This window comes from Apis mellifera, linkage group LG10 (assembly GCF_003254395.2).
Source record: "Apis mellifera strain DH4 linkage group LG10, Amel_HAv3.1, whole genome shotgun sequence".
In the NCBI taxonomy this organism is placed as follows: Eukaryota; Metazoa; Arthropoda; class Insecta; order Hymenoptera; family Apidae; genus Apis; species Apis mellifera.
Genome location: NC_037647.1, coordinates 1,888,129 through 1,901,655, shown reverse-complemented (window position 1 = coordinate 1,901,655; position 13,527 = coordinate 1,888,129). Strand labels below are relative to the sequence as shown.

Below are 13,527 nucleotides of genomic sequence, written 5' to 3'. Positions count from 1 at the left end.
CATTTCTCTCAAACTTCTCCTGTTCTAAAATTTCCGCCAGATGACTCATCCCATTAATCATTTCTCCTCTCGAATCCTGTATTTTCAATTTTCTTTCCACTTACTTCTAATCGTCTAATTCGTTGAATTTTCGTTCGCGAGAAAACGATCGGGGAATTTCGCGAGAGATAAGCAGGGAGCCGGTCGTAGAAAGAACGAAAGAGCAAGGAAGAAGAGGAAGAAGGGGCCGGTCGTAGTTCAGCCTGTGGCCCATCAGATAGCCCGTCCAGTCTCCTTCCTCGAGAGCGAGGAGAGAGGCGATATTTGCGGAGGAAAAACGAAGAAGAGTAACGAGCCTCGCGGTGGACCGGGGGAGGGGGAGGAATAGATAGGAGGGGAGGAAGGGTTGAAAGGGGTACATTGTTTGCCGAGAGGAGAGCCGATAATTCAGTAATGAACGTAACCCCGACGCGCGCCCGGGTCCAGGGCTATAATTACCGATACCACGTCGGATAGCGGATCCCTCAACTTGGGGATCCTGAAGCCCTCGGTCACGAGGGGAGGCGCGAGCGAGGCATATCCCCCTCCGGCCTGTTCCCGTGGCCAAGTCTTAGAATGGGCAGCTCTAAATTAATAAATCAATAGCCGGGGCCCCCCCTTATCCGATCCGCGGGTGGGTGGAGTTTGTTTGTTTAAGAGCAGGATTTATTAATTTTTCGCTGGGTGGTACCACCCTTCCTATCCTCCACTCCCGACGGTTATCTTCCACCTTCGCCCTCGCGCCTCGCCTCTATCTCTTCCTTCCGTGTTCTTTACGCATCCCAGAGCTTCTTCCTCCTATTTTACGAGCCGATAACTCGCGCGTGTAAGCTGGATTTATTTAGTGGTATATAATATTGACGTTGGATTTTAAATCACTTATTTTCGATGTTGAATTAATTGGTCAAATTTCAAATCAATATATTGGGAGAATTGGAAAAGATTTGTCGTTGAATTTAATTTAATTGTATTAAGTGATTTTGAATCTTCGAGGGTAACGGGTCGATTCTTTGTTAAACGTTTGAGAAGGGATGAAGCTAAGGGAATTCTCACGAGCAGTGCACCCAGTGCCATCTCTTTATGGAGGCTCGAACCTTTGCTGAAATACTACGGGGATTTCTTGGGCAAACGTGAAGAACACCCTTAAAATACCGTTACCATTATCAGAACGATCGATAATATTGAATGAGTCAAAATTTTTTGAATATTTTCCAAATATCGAATAATTCATCGTTTGAATTTCGTTTTCGATTGAATCGGTAACAAATCAAATTCGACAAATGTTTTTTTTTTTTAAACTTATCGAATCGAGTAATCCATTTATTCCATCTTGGATAAAACAAAATCAATTTCGAGAACAATCGATAAATCGTATTTCTTCTCGTTTGGATCACTCCGTTTCCTAATAAAGCTATCGATATCCTCGTCAAATACCAATAATTCAATAGGATTAAAATCGATCGTTCCAAGGCCCGAGGCGAGGTTTTGGAATAATTCGAATCCGATCGATGGCTGGACGCATCGATACATCTCGATCTCGTGCCGATCGAAGGAAACGTACGCCGTCACCTCTTTCGGCTCATAATTTCCGCTCGAATTCTCGCGATCTCGCCGCAACGTCGAACCCAACTCCAGCCTTAATATACGATCGCATCGTGCCATACCTTTCTCCCGGACCGTTTATTCTTTCCCGCGGCACCTTGTTTGCTCGTGGAAATATATATCTCTCATAAACCGGGAAATGGAGAGGTTCGACTTTCCTTGGGTATACATATGCCCGCACCAGGCATTCATACTCCTCTCCTCGTGGGATCGTTATCGATGCAAACGAATCAACGTGGACCCCGTTTGATTTACTTTTGTCCCCGTATCTATCCGAGAGAGGATAGAGAATAAGAAACGAAGCCGCCGTTCCATCTTGGGCAAAATTATGCCGCTTGTAAACCGCTTAGATTTCGACTTTCGAAAGCGACACGTTTATAATTTTTATTATATCCTCGTTTACATATGAATCGAACATCCTCAAATTCGCGTATGTGTATTTATCACCCGACCAAATTCTTCAGGATAAAAGTTACGAAAGATGGATTTAAATAATTCTCCAAGATACTTTTCCTATCGAAGAAGATATTTACTTCTTCAGATACAGTCACGAACTCGAGAGAACAGTTATTGGAACACCTACGTTATCCCTGAGAAAAGAAAGAAGAAAGGATGGAGAGACACATTGTCCCCCAGGACTCAATACACTCATGTCCCATTAATCCTCTGAAATAACTGCTTCATCGGCTCGAAAGGCTACCGGAAGTCACTCGACAAATCTTTCGCCCTGGGGAAGATCGTTCGCGGTCACGCCACGCGATAATGGCCGGCTCGAACGAAGAGCGTGAATCGGTTAAAGGCCGGGTGCCTTGTGCATGGCCCGACGCACGAGCAACGAGAGCGGATTGCAGCCGTAGGCAGGAATTAGACTCGAATCCTCGCGCCTCCTCTCCCCGTGTTTCCTGATGATAATGACGGTGGCAGGTGCTCGACGCCACCTTCGCACCTTGCTCCCCTGATCTTCTCGCACACGTAGACTCGCATTGTCCTCCGTTGTCCTCGTCCTCGTCGTCGACGAGGAGTCACGCTGTACATTTCGTGCACACTCACTGTACACATAGATATAGGTATATCACCTCTCACGCTCACCTTGCGAGCGTGCACGTGCACATCCCCCTCTTCGTGTTGGTGCGTGTGTACACACGCCGCGCTTAATATCTCGAGCCAATCTTAGAGCTTGCATTCAGTGGGTTAGCGCCGTAAATGCCAGTAACCATCCACCAGGCAATGGCCAGCCACTCGTGGCTACTATAGGCGGCCAAAGGTATTCATTCCATTTGCAGTTATGACGAGTTCAGAGGCCGTGAGAGTTTGCCGGCTTCCTCTCCGTTAGGCACAATCCTCCGTTACAATTTCGCGCCTCCTCCCTTGTATCGATTTTTCCAACCTCCTCCACGCTCATGCTTTCACGATTCTCTCTGCGTGGCTCTGCGCTCTTTTGATCGACGTTTGATGGGATCTGAGGGAGGGGAAAGGGGAAGGGAAGCATTAGACAGAGGAACATAAAATTTCGAAAGTTATTAATTTCAAAGAGATACGTCGAATACCTTCCTTTTCCAAAATCTTTTTTTAATAAAATCTTCGCTTACTTCGAACGCGAAAAAAAAAAGAAAGTGCGGCTTATCGCTTTGTCGCGATCGTCGGCAAAATTGTCGGCCAATTATGTCCAAGATGCTAATCGTATTGGGTCCACGGTGTGAAATATCGAGTCGAGTTTCATCCTGCAGTTAAAGGTTAACGGCCGTTCATCGGAGAGAATAATAATAATTCCACGTTAGGATATCGAGTGTACAGGCAGAGGATGTCGACGAAAGAGGGGGAGGGAAGAGAGGGAAGAGCTCGAGCAATATAATCACCGTACCGCCGATAAAGAAATAGGATGAATAGTTTCGAGGCATACTCTTTAGCGATCCTTTTGACTCTCTTACACGGCCCGTTCTATTGCCGCGGCCCTTGTTATTGCCGCAGCTTTTTCTCACCTTCTCGACTTTCTCGCGGATCCTCCCGGATCACGATTCATCGGCCCGGCTTTATCCCACCACGGATCTCGCCCCACGGTAGTCGCAATTATAGAGTATGACTGCACAGATTCGTCCGGTAATTTGTTATCATCGAGTAAACACGAATCGAAGGGAACAAGCAGGTAGGGGGAGGGTCGTCTCGTTTCCCTCCTTTCGATCAGACCGTTCTCCATCCGTTCATCTCGAAATAAAGCTTACTCGAAGAGGCACTCGATCCATAAGTAATAATTAACTCTAGGATCACTCTTAGATAACCACGACACGCATCGTGATTCCCGCGAAATAACGAAGATTGGAAGAATAATGTATCCCTCGCCATTGAAAAAGGAATAAAAAAAGAATCGCTCGTAATAAATTCCCAACGTAAGAGAGGAGGAGGGGGGGGACGTTTTAATCCTCCCCGGCCTGTGTGAGCGCGGCTCTCTTCGTACTACGTTACTCGTAGCTCGAATAAAGAGATATCTCCTCCTGGCAACAGGCGGTAACGTCTAAATTAAATGTTTCTGGATCGACGAGCCACGGATTCAACGTGTCATGCGCCGCTCTTAATCTGGATTTAACGGCCAGGTCTGGGGGCCACCTTGCGGTGCCTGACCGCTTCAATAGAGCTTAATTGGCGAATACTCGGCCCCTGTGCGCGCGCGCGCGCGGGATATATACAGGGAGAGAGTGTGTGTTGTGTGAAAGAGAGACGGTTAAATGGGGAGTTGGCACGGGATGGAACGAATGAAAATGTACGCGTAGCTGTGTAAGGGCCTCTGCCTGCCCGCTTCTTCATCTTCGTTCGTAGCCGTGACCGTAAGTCTCTTCGTACGGTCTCCTCCTCCTCCTGCTCCTCCTCTCCCCGCGAGATGAGGGCGAGAATGACTCCGCCGATTCCCGTCCGCACGTTTTAGTTATTCATGGTATAATAATGACGATAACGATAATAACAACGGTAATGATTACGTTTCTGAGACGGCCTCACTCCCTAACGAACCTCTGTGTGGGAAACCCGGCCTCGGTTATCGCCGACAGACTTATAATAATCGTTCGTGGATAAATGTTATTAATTAATGTTCGGATAACTCGGTTGGATGCTTGAAATGTTCTGAATTTTCTTATCATTTATGCAATAAAATCCGTGGATAAAATCGGATACGAAAACATGGGAACAAAGAGAGAAGGAAATATTTAGAAAAGTATGAAACGAATATTATTTATCAATCGTCTGACGATAATTCAAGAGGCGTATAGTATACACGCGCGCGTGTTCCTTATTCTTTGCGCTTGGAAACAACGTGGCTGGAGCGGCATCCTCTCGTATATACACTATAGGAATAACTATCGGCCTCATCTAGTGATCTAAGGAACAGCCTGTAGCCCCGGCACGAGCATGAAAACACGGTAGCGGCGTTCTCGCGTGAACCAGATACACGGGCCCGAGGCCCGTCACAGTAAATTATCATTTTCATAGCGGCGTGCCGGTAATTTTGAGGCGGCAAACCCTACGGCACGCCGCGGCTACTTAAGCCGTCGCGGTGGAAGAAGAAGAGGAAGAAGAAGAGGAGGAGGAGGAGGAAGATCGCCGCGGTGCCCTTGCTTCTTCGCGGCTCGTTCGAAAGAAAATCGCGCGAGTTGGACGCCATCGGCGCGGATGGACGCTCACACAGGAGGAGCGTATATTTTTCGCCGGTGACTTTCGCTTGATCGGCGATCGTAAATCAAGAGGGAAGACGAGCGGGGAAAACGGGAGGACGAGCGTTGCTCGAAAGACGAAATCGTTGCCTAATCGATCATCTTTGACTCTTCGATTCGATACAATCTTTAATTTCCAGAATTATTTCAAATTGTTTCTCTTCTGCTTTGAATTCTCTTTCTCTTCCTTCTTAATATAATATCTCTCGTTCAGAAAATTTTATATTACCCGAAAGCCTTGAACTCTGATTCCATTAACACCTTTTCTCCTCTGGGAGGATTAAGAAAAAAAAAAGAGAGAGAGAGAATTAAATTATTCGCAACGGTAGCAATCTCCGTCTCTCCTCGATCATCCGTCAAATTAATATTCTCAAACTGTCCAAGAGAATCGTAAAGTCATTAAAATTAACCCGATAGATCGTCGACTCTAAAATAGCCTTCTCTGTTGGATCGTCGCCCAACTCCGGTAATTATAGGCTAGCGATCACTCACTCGGCGAATTGATTACGATTTTGCGATCGGCAACCGTGTCGATCTCTCGTGGGCGTCTTTGTTCGGCGAGAAAGAGAGGCCGGCAATCCCGGAAGCGTGCAGTGACAATAATTCGTGGCTCGATCGAAGCCGGCAGATGCTAATCAACTTGACGTCACCGCGCGCACAAGTGGGCACAAGTGGGCACACACACACAGAAGAGGGTAGGTAAGGGGATCGACCGGCGTCTTGGCCAGCCTGATCGATAGGCGGCTCGTCCGCGGAACGATCTCGCTTAATGATCGGGACGCTCGTTTAAATCAAAAAGGTTGTGGTCGGCCGGTTGCCTCGGTGAAATTGTCATGCATTATGCATATCGCGTCGGATGATCGCGCGCGTGCACATGCGCCGCGTCCATATTATCGTCGTTATGCAATTTTGTAATTAATCGTTTCTCTGAATTTGATATTTCACGCGGTGCGATACGCCGCGAGAAAGGTTTAAAACCGCCGATACCACGGCGACCGTATCCATATTCCTTCGATCAAATTCACGGTGCCGCGCCGCGGGTGGTGGCAACATCTGTCGCTGCCGGAATGCGAGGCTAATTGAACGGCGAGCGCGTTCGACGGTGACGCGAAGCAGGATACGCGAGCAATATCCTCTTCATCTTTCGCTTTTAAATCTGTTTAAAAAAAGTTCCTTTTTTCTTTTTAAAAAAAGGATCTTTTCTCCCATATTTTTTGCTCCGAGATCATCTATGTATACCTATGGTGTTAAAAACGAGAGAATTAAATTCGAATCGTCCGATTATTCCTCGCGTTTATCAAAATTACTTTCAATCTCTCCCCTCGGGAATTACGGAGAAACTATCTTTCCCTCCGTCTGTATCAACCCTTCCTCCGAGTCATCGAGGAGGTAAAAATGAAATGGCTAAAAATATCCCGCCGAGTAAGTGCGTTAGTCGCATTCCGGTAGCCCTCGTCTGCCACGTAACGTGGAAAATGAAGTAGTTTTCTTCCCTGACAATCGTTGGAGCGCCTCGAGCGCCTCCACCGGTTGAATAACCATGGAGGTGGTCGTGGAGGAAGGCAGGCTTGCTTGCTTCCCAGTTGTTCGTCCAGAAGGGATCGGACGAACGTGCATTACCCGTTAGACATGGCCCCCGCGCTGATATATTGACTTGGACAAAAAAGCGAGTGTTCTTCTGCTCGCGGTTGCCGCCGCCGCCGCCGCAAAGTCCTCCCCTCCCCTCCAGCCTCCACCGCCCCCAGGATAGTAGCCCGAGATAGTCTCGCTTTACAACGCTGTGCGCGTTGCGCTCTGTGCACACATGACGGAGGAGGAGGAGGAGGAGGAGGAGGACGACAGGAGAAGAACGTCTCTAACGTCTAATGGAGTTTTCTCTTCTTTCGGCGATTCGATTCACCTCCCTTCGAGATTGGTTTCGCCGACGAACCACCTCTGGGCAGGCAAGAAACGGGGAGGAAACAAGATTGTTGGTTGGGAGTCTCATCCGTGAGAAAGGAATATTCTTCGTTAATTACGAGATTTCTTTCCTGGGATTCGATTACTTATTTTTCTTGATTATTTGTAATAATCTCTCGTGAAGTTAATTTTCGGGGAAATTTCAAGTTGCGAGGAATGTTATATTTCTTTGTTCGAAATGTTCTTGGGAAAGGATTGAAAGAGGAGGTAGAAATTGCGGAAGAGAAAGAAATAATGGTATATGTGGGAGTGGAGGGGTGAAGCGAAGATATATATGGGAGCAAGAAATATAATCGCATAGCGAGACCACTGTGGCAGACCACTGGGGACGAGGAACCTATTATAGCAGGAGAGCGAGAGTCGGAACAGGTGAGATAATCAACCCGGAGCCATAGCTGGGAGCACCTTTGTAATCGCTATTCGCACATGGTGTCTTTTCATATTTCATGGTGACTCCTCGCCGCGTATAAACTGGCGATGTTTCAAGATACCGTAACGTATCTTCGATCATTTCCAATAATTTCTTGGTTTTCCTTGACGATTCTTTGAGCGATTGGAAGGCACGTTGAACCTTGTATTCGTATTTCGAAGTAAAAGTGAAGGAATGGCTGGAAATGGAACGCGACAATTACGGATGGCGGAATAATCAATAATAATCGATGGATAGATCGTTCACGTAATTGTATGAGCAGAATTCATTCTACATAACGCGATCTTGATGGCATTAATGATCGGCACGACCTTCGAATAAGCCTCCATTTCGCAATCCTGATTCGTAACTTTCAAATGACCTTGGCCGCCAATCCATGACCTCGGTCATCCTTGCGCGACATCCTTCAAATCGATCTTCTGACGATCATTTTCCTCTGAATATACATAATTTAATATATTATTCTCATATCCTCTCTTTTTTAATCGAGAGAAAATTATATTACCTTGTGTAATTTAATGATGTATAAAATTTTTCCAAATCGCTCATTTGAAAAAAAGAAACAAAAGTATATTAAATCGTTAATCGTAAGAAGCGTGAGAAATTTTCCAGCAACAATTTGATACGCGTATCAGTCAGTTGCGCGCGAATCATGATTACGTCCACTCTTTGGAAAACACTGTTTACCTATCCAACATTACGAGAAAAACAGGCCGGCAACCCGAGAGAAGAAACAACTCCTTTTCCATCCTCTCCTACCCAAGTTTCACCATTACCGCGACAATACATTTCCTCGTCGAATTTTCTCACAGGGAAGCCTGTTATTACATTGTATATCCTCTTCGTCCCCTTTTGACGATAACGAGGAAAAGGATACGCGAAGAAATGATCGCCCTCCCCTCCCCCCTTTGCTCCTTTACGCGGTGTCGCCCGAAGCAGCGCGTGCACCTAATATTTTATTTGGCCGGCAACAATACCCTCGCCGTGCGATTGTTGGGGGGGCTGGCAACGGTGTGGTCTGCTCGATGGCTGATTTACCGCTCGTCTAATTTGTAGGCGGCCGCCATTAAACAATCCATAAATGCGTGCGCGTAAAACACTGGGCGAGTTCGAGGGGCGAGGCGAGGCGGCGACCTAACTGGAAGGGTGGTGGTGGGATGGGTGGCTGCATTCGGCCGCGCGCGTATACCGCGCGCCGGCGAGAACGCGTTTTATTCATATTCAAATGAACTAGCTTTACGATCGCGCGAACGGGAGTGAGAACCTCGGCGATACACCATTGGGATGGGATTCAAGCTTTTGTTCGGGATAAGCATTGCTATGCGCGAAACATTTGCCCGTTTCCTGTTTCCAGAATGGAACTGGAATTCTGATACGTCGGCATGGACGTGTGCTTGATTCGTGTAAAATTCGTCTTGGTTTCTTTCGATCGATAAGATGGAAAAATGGAATTCCCTTGGATCGATATGGCTTTTCCAGTGCAAGCTATGCCGTTGCTAACTGCAGCGCCACAGGTCGAGAATTGCCCATAAACACCATTACGACTAGTGGGGCAACTTACAGCGCATTTTGACGAGCATGCTTGGATTAGTTTACTCGTTATTAGGTACGTGTTACGTTTCACTTTCGCTTTAATCCTTGTAAATGAGATTGAGAAGAAAAGATGTTAGGGAAATGGCTATCAACACCGACGGAACGTTCTTGGTGGCGAAGGTACTTATGGGAGAGACGGATGATTTTAATAGCGTTTTCAATTAATTAGCTAGTCTTGGAACCTCGATCGTTCTTGTTACGAATGCATGGTTAATAATTCTTCGAGTATTGGACCACGACATTAATTATTAGGATGTAAAGTAACATACACGAATCTTAAAATTTTGAAAGGAGAAATGTAAAACTGATGATTAGATTCGGATCATGAAAGAATTGAGAAGATACATCTCGATATTTTTCAATCGAAAAATTTACCGAACACAAAATGTTCATTTTTAATTCCATCTTACCAAATTATTGTTCTCCGCCGTTGTTGCTTCACTCTCTTTTTCGAACAATTTTTCTCCTCCTCGTGTAAACGTTGCTCACATACACAAGAGAGAGAGAGAGAGAGAGAGAGAGAGAGAGAGAGAGAGAGAGAGAGAGAGAGAGAGAGAGAGAGAGAGGAGTTTTAAGCTTGGCACAGGTTGGACGAAGCCATGAATGGCTCAGCCCATAGACAAGTCTCAGGCGCTCGAACGGCGACGCGTAACGCGACGTGGCTTATTGCCAATGCATTTTAAATAGTCTATCATACGGGACTCTCTCACGTGCATTGTGCACCTGTGTTGCCCGTGACACCGGATTCGAATCTCCGTGTCACTCTCTCTCTTCTCTCTGGTACGTGATGTCTAACCTACGAGGATCCGCGCGCACAAAGGAGAAGACCGAGCAAACGTCACGATACGACGGATTATGGACGTTGCCAGTGCATATTTATTATTATTGGACGGCACAACGATCAAGCTACGAACGACGATAAACATCGGCGTGGAACGAATCGGCCGCGTTGAGATGTTTATGAGGTGTGTAATTGTGGGTAAAAATAGCTGGCGTGAAAGGGTTATTCTCTTTAGTTTTCCAACGATTCGATGAAAGGCTTGGAACTAAAGGAATGAGTAACCGCAGGAAAAGAATAGAGTAATTTTACCGGAAAAAGTTCTCCAATTTTTCATTGTTCGCCGCGATTTAGAGATTATAGAATTATTATGTAATTTTCAACAAGCCGATTTCAACGGGGGAGGGAAGGGAGGGTGAAGGAGGAGCATTATTAAGTAATCCAAATCCCGTGGATGGGGATTGCAAATCGTTTCGAAGGAGTTGGACGTTGGAAGGACGCTCGCCACGAGAGCAAGATTCGATTCGAGAGAGAGAAAATCTTTACGCGAATGGAGAACGGGCCAGCATGCAAACAGCCCGGCTGATGAAGCCATTTTGCTGGTAGCTCTTAGAAATCGCGCGACGAAATCTCTGACTTTAAGTAAGCATTGTATGGTAACCAACGTGGAATAATTGTATGATGCCCGCGAACAGACGGACTCCTCGCCGCTTTCAATGTTTTTATTCATTTCCCTCCACAATACCTCCTTTCTTCGAGCCCCGATGGATCGATGGACGTACCATTTTACACGATTCAATTTTGCAATATATACATATATATTCATAATCTCATCATTTCCTCTTCAAATTTTCATCGATTTTCTTCCATCAAATGATACTTGATCGCATCTAATCGGGTTTATCTCTTTCAATCGATTCGTTAAAAAAGTTGCAAATTACCATAAAATATTAATTCTTCCTTCCACTCTCGTATTCTAAATCTCTTTATTCTTCCAAACACAAGGATTAATGAATTAAATCTCGAGATAGAATCCAATGCTACGAAGAGATGGCTGTTCCTCTTTTCTATCCCCTTCTCCTTGCGACAAAGAGGGCGAGGGGAGGTTATCTATTGGTCGATTTTCGAAGTAACGTACTATCCACCTCTGACTCCGGGCAATTTTTTAATCCCCGCCACCCGGCCGATGAATCACTCCCCGATCTCCTCCGGATGCGGCTACCTTGCTCAGCCTCATTTCGTTCTCATCATCAGAATCCGCGTATAGCCGCGGGGTCGTGAGCTCATATTTCTCCAGCATTATGTCCGGACAGCGCATGCACACACGGCTGCCGCCACGTGTGTGGCTGCGACGCGTAAGTAGGTAAATAACTGTGGTGCTACTGCTGGTGGGCGCGTAAAAGAGAGAAGAAGAAGAGCGTGGAGGCCGGCCGAGGATCCATCCCGGCCGTAAAAGCGGAACACGGAGGTCTAAGCGACGTGGAACGACGTCGGTGGTACAAAGGCTGTAGGTTGTTCGCCTCCTCCTCGGAAAGAGTTGGACGAGTCGAAACGAAAGGAGCGATAGACCGTGTAAACGCGCCCCCACTGGGAGGACCACAATGCCCCGGGGACGAATAATCGCCGCTACGTGGCTTCCGTAACCTGCTGCTCAACCTAAGTCTAAAACTCGTGTTCGCTATTAATATGAGCAGGCGAAGCAGGCTGCTCTTCCTAACCCCACTTTTCCATTAATTGCACTCTTTGTCAAACTTTTTCTCTCCCTGTTTCGTTCCTTAAACGAATCTGGATATTCCTTTTTTTGAGGAAGAATAGAATAGGTTAGTTGAAAGAATAGAATCAGGATAGGTTACTTGAAAGAAAAATTGGAAGAAAATTTAGCGTCTCTTGGTAAATTCTTTCTAATCTCACTTTTTCATTAATTGCACTCTTTGTCAAACTTTTTCTCTCCCTGTTTCGTTCCTTAAACGAATCTGGATATTCCTTTTTTTTGAGGAAGAATAGAATAGGTTAGTTGAAAGAATAGAATCAGGATAGGTTACTTGAAAGAAAAATTGGAGGAAAATTGGTAAATTTAATAAGCGTCTCTTGGTAAATTCTATTCTTCCTAACCTCACTTTTCCATTAATTGCATTCTTTTTCTTCTCTCTCTGTTTCGTTCTGCTCCTTAAACGAATCTGGATATTCCTTTTTTTGAGGAAGAATAGAATAGGTTACTTGAAAGAAAAATTGGAGGAAAATTTAACGTCTCTTGATAAATTCTATTCTTCCTAATCTCACTTTTCCATTAATTGCACTCTTTTTCTTCTCTCTCTGTTTCGTTTCTGCTCCTTAAAAGAATCTGGATATTCCTTTTTTTGAGGAAGAATAGAATAGGTTACTTGAAAGAAAAATTGGAGGAAAATTTAGCGTCTCTTGGTAAATTCTATTCTTCCTAACCCCACTTTTTCATTAATTGCACTCTTTTTCTTCTCTTCCTGTTTCGTTCCTTAAACGAATCTGGATATTCCTTTTTTTGAGGAAGGAACAGGATAGGTTACTCGAAAGAATGGAATCGGGATAGGTTACTTGAAAGAAAAATTGGAGGAAAATTTAGCGTCTCTTGGTAAATTCTATTCTTTCTGTCGCGAGTACGGGTCGTTTAGGGAATAAGAAAAAACGGGATGAACATCGATCGAGCGAGGCTCGATCGTGGCCGGGTGATTTATTCGTCGATTAAATGGTACCCGTATCGGTCCACACGCCCGTCTCTTAACCGCGATCTTGAGGTCGGTGCAGGTCTGCATCAGCAGGAAGCCAGTTGTTAAAATGGCACGCGAATTTTATGACTCGCGCGTATAGTGCTATAAAATAATCGTAATCTTTGGATAATGCATGCTCATGCATTGCCGACCGTCAGCCCTTCCCAGATCCTTCCTTCGCTGGCCGTGACTGTTGCGCTCGCGGTGACTATCGCCAACAAAGTGAACGAAGAAGAAGAAATTCGATGTACAGGGCGACGAATCCCCCGATTTTTGCGCGTAAATGAGAGGGCGACGTTAAACTTGTGCTTTTTCGTGAAGGGGGGACTCGAAAACTTTCTACTTCGACTTCAGGAATGAATTATTCAAGTATTTGCCTTCCTTTATAATTCAAGAGGGAAATTTTTCAATAAATAGAGACTAAATTTTTAGATCTATGGGTGAATTAATATGTTTTTGAATTTAATCGAGATAAAGATTCTCCGATTTATTCCTCGAAAAGAGAAGAGATAAATGTAAAAGAAATGAACGATATTAATATCAATATCGTTGTTCGATCAGAGGAGGAGGGGGAGCTCGTGATGAATTCTTATTTAAATTTTCGATTTCGATTCGATCAATTTCTTGGTATATTTTTATAAAAAATAGGCAAGATCGGAATAATCTGAAAATTGTCACGAATTTACGACATACGAGAATTTGCGTACG

The 13,527-nt window shown here is 45.3% G+C and overlaps 1 protein-coding gene across 1 annotated transcript in view; it reads left to right on the top strand.

The window, feature by feature from the left end:
* The window catches only part of LOC100578783, a 74,888-nt gene that overhangs the window by 5,312 nt on the left and 56,049 nt on the right, over positions 1-13,527 (top strand). The window lies entirely within an intron of this gene.